This window comes from Fukomys damarensis, unplaced genomic scaffold, assembly GCF_012274545.1.
Source record: "Fukomys damarensis isolate Sample0158 unplaced genomic scaffold, DMR_v1.0_HiC HiC_scaffold_32, whole genome shotgun sequence".
NCBI lineage: Eukaryota > Metazoa > Chordata > Mammalia > Rodentia > Bathyergidae > Fukomys > Fukomys damarensis.
The window spans coordinates 20946875-20950517 of NW_022900944.1; the positions used below are offsets into that span (position 1 = coordinate 20946875).

At 44.4% G+C, this 3643-nt stretch overlaps 1 long non-coding RNA gene across 1 annotated transcript; it reads right to left on the reverse strand.

The window, feature by feature from the left end:
* Positions 1-31: 31 nt before the first annotated feature.
* Positions 32-3630, reverse strand: LOC104865067. Its single transcript, XR_781053.3, has 4 exons — positions 2832-3630; positions 2616-2729; positions 1113-1190; positions 32-150 (listed from the first exon to the last, which is right to left on the reverse strand). It is a non-coding gene; the product is annotated as an uncharacterized LOC104865067 (long non-coding RNA).
* Positions 3631-3643: the final 13 nt, after the last annotated feature.

Below are 3643 nucleotides of genomic sequence, written 5' to 3' on the forward strand. Positions count from 1 at the left end.
CCACCTCCCTCGCCACCAAAATCCACTTCCTCCTCGTCATTCTCTTCTACTCACGTCCCTGTATTAGTGTCTTCCAATGGACTGGAGTTTTTATCTTTTTCTAGGCACTTCGGATGGAGAGATTAGAGCTCACCTCCAGGGATCTCATCCCTGACAAAGGGGCAGACACTTAGCACGAATGGAACACGGGTCCAGTACTTACTTTGTGCGGGGCACTGTTCTAAACTTCAGCCTGCTCAGATTTACATCTATGTCTCCGCCGCTCCTAGAGTAGTCACCCCCATTTTATGTGAGACTCTGAGACCAGAGAAGGTAGGGAAGTTCAGCCGTCACTCAGAAAGTAAGCAGCAGAGCTGTGCCCTGGGACCCGAGTATTTCAGTAGTCTCTGATCAGCCTACTGAGTTGCTAGCGTAAGGATTAGAACCAAAGACCTGGGGACACCGTCAGGTGCAAGGGCATTTGGAACAAAGAAGATCCAGAAAGAGAGAAAGTAAAGCCCTACTTACATTGAGGGAATTCTGAGCTTGTAATGTTGAAAGATGTGAAAGTTATTCGGTACCAGGCAATAAAGTAATCGTTTGATTACATTCACTTTTCTTTTTCATCTTAAAACCTGGGCAGTGCTATTTCTATTCAACTTTTTTCAGGAGAGAAAACAAGCTTAGAAAGGCAGGTGATTCACTGTGGGTCACCCACATGGAAAGCCTCTGCAGCAGGAAGGGCAGGGCTGACTCAGAAATGACGTCTCCTGCACTGAAGTATCCTTTAGTAGCTTACTGGGAATCGCTGCAAGTTTGGGGGAGGGGCGGATATGGGGATACATCCTCTAAAAAGACAATTGTTCAAGTCGGAGCCTGTTCTTGTATATTCAGTGTCTACTCCTGTGTCTGTTTTGCTATCTTATGTGTCAGTCCCGGATTTCCAGCCAACTTCTTCCACCATGGGACCCCCGACATTTACCTCCTCATTTAATCCTCAAAACCACTAGTGGGTACTGTTGTTACCTTTACTGTATTTTTACTTTTCTATTAGTACATGTTTGAAGTACATAAAGTTTGTGTTCCTTGTGTGGATACAATAAAGAGTATGCAGCAGAAATGCTGGCACATACCTGTAATCCAAGCTACTCAAGAGACTGAGGCAGAAGAATCTAAAAGTTCCACACCAATCGGGGCAACTTAGTAAGGTTCTGGGGGAAAAAAAAAAAGATTCTTAGGGAAAAAAAAGTAAAATATGACTGGGATATAGCTCCTTCGCGGAGTGCTTGCCTTGCCTGCATGAGCCATTAGGATCAAAACTTAGTACTGAAAAAAATTAAAAACACCCAAAATTTCAAGACAAAAATGTAAAAATAGAAATGCACAAATAATAGTAGGTACAGATATATAGTGCATAGTATAATGATAATTTTAAACAAAAAAGTAATAGTAATATATTGGGAGAGTTTTCTTTTTATTTTTATTTGCTTTGAGGTGGGCTATTGCTAAGTTAACTCAAACTTGCAATCTTCTGCCTCAGCCTCTGAGTAGCTGTTATTAAATTTCTGCCCTGAGACAAAGACTGTGATTGAAGCTGGTTTTTGCAAGACAGGGATCTGTAGCCTGGCACTGGTACAGACCTTTAACCCCACTACTATGGAAGGCTGAGGCAGGTGGATTTCAAGTTAGTAGAGAGGCTGGGCAACTTAACAAGACCCTGTCTCAAAAATACAAAATAGGTTGGGGATATAGCTCAGTATGAAGAGCCTGGGTTCAATGCCCAGTACTGCCAAAAGAAAAAAGGGGAAGGGGACCTAAATTGCAAATGCCAGAAATCTGTGAGCAAAAGAATAAAAAATACTGTGATGTGCTTTAATTATTTGACATGAAACAAATTTTGAAGCACAGTATTACATAGGAGTACATAAATTGTAATAATGAGGAATTCAGTTTATTGACAATTTTTAATTTCTGTGCACATCAAAAATTTGTATTTTTGGATAAACAGCAAAATAACTGAAAATCAGATAAACCCACTTCCAAAGTGGTTGGTTTAAAATACCTCTCCAAGGAAGAGCGGGCAAGAACATGAAACAATTTAGAAGGTAGGCAGTTTCACGCAGAAGATGAACGGGTTGACCTAATGGTTGTGTACAGCCAGAAATAAATCTAGGGTTGAGAGACGATTAGAAAAGACTGTTGTGGGCCGAGGATTTAGCTCAGCGGTTCGGTGGCCTGCCTCACAAACACAAGGACCCGAGTTCAATCCCTGGTACAAAAAAAAGAAAAGACTGTTGCAGTGAGGAGAGCACCCCAGCCTCAGGATCTGCAAGGATCTCACGATAAATGGGGAAGGGTGCTCCTGTCCTAGAGGGAGGGGTGAGCAGGCCCGGCAGAAAGGCCCTGGGAGAGGGAGGCAGGTGGCAGGGGAGCAGGCAGCAGCGTCTCCATGGACTTCCGGGAATGTTTCCTTGGTCTCCGGATTCTTGGAATGGGGACCTAGAGGAGCAGGTCTCTCTCCTACCCTTGTGTACACCCAAGCACGGGCCAAAGGACAGGGCCTTTGGCGGGGAGAGAAGCTTGACTAGAGTGCTGTCAAGTCAGTGAGTAATGACGGCCACGAGGCGGCTGTGAACCTGTGCAGTGGAGGACGCAGAACCACGTGATGCAGAATACACACTCTTCTCAGGTACACGAAGCAACACACTGTCCGTGTGCTGGCCATAACAGGAGTCCACACATTCCAAAAGCTAAAAATGATAGGAGGTACGTTTTTATTAAAAAGTAATTAAGCAAAACCCCAGTAACAACATAACCTGAATTCCTAAATGTTTGAAAACGAATACACTTACTTCTAAAATAAACAGCAATGCAAAACAGAATATGAGCGAATGCTAACAGATAGCAGTGCCTGTGGACAGCCAGAGCAGTGCTTAGAGGTCAGTTTATATCTTCCTGACAGATGCACGATAATATAAAACGTCTGGCCCTCGGCGTGGTGCTGCGCATCTGTCCTTTCAGGTTCTTGGGAGACCGAGGCAAGAAGATTCCCTTGAGTCCAGTTCAAGGCCCGGTGAGCAGAAGAGCTTGACCCTGTCTCAAAACATAGATGCACACGATTTCAAAAGAGAACACTGAGTACCCGACACACAGACAAAAGCAAGACGATACAGATTAGATGGTGTGTCAGTGAGAGCCATAAAGGTGCCAAACCTCCAGCTATCCTGCTCAAGGGGAAAGAAGAAAAGACTCAGATTACTCATTCTGAGAATGACAGACATGCTAGCATGACAAATCACACAGATTTTTAAAAATATCAGGGTGTGTTTGAACTTTATGTTGCTGCAACTTACAATGCAGATACAATGGGCCAACTCCTTGAAAGCTCACTGAGGTAGAAATGTGAAACCTGAGTAGCCCTGTATCTACTACAGAAATGGATATTGTGGTTAGAAACCCTCCTAGAAAACTCTTGTTATGGGCAATGTGTTTCCTGGCTGGACATGGAGGTGCACACTGTCATCCCAGCACTCTGGGATCAGGAGGGTCACAAGGTCCAACCCCACCTGGGCAGCTTGGCGATGTAACCAGACCCCAGTTCAAATACAAAGGAGCTGGGAATGTGTGGCGCTCCCTCCATGAGAAGGCGGCCTTGGGTTCAATC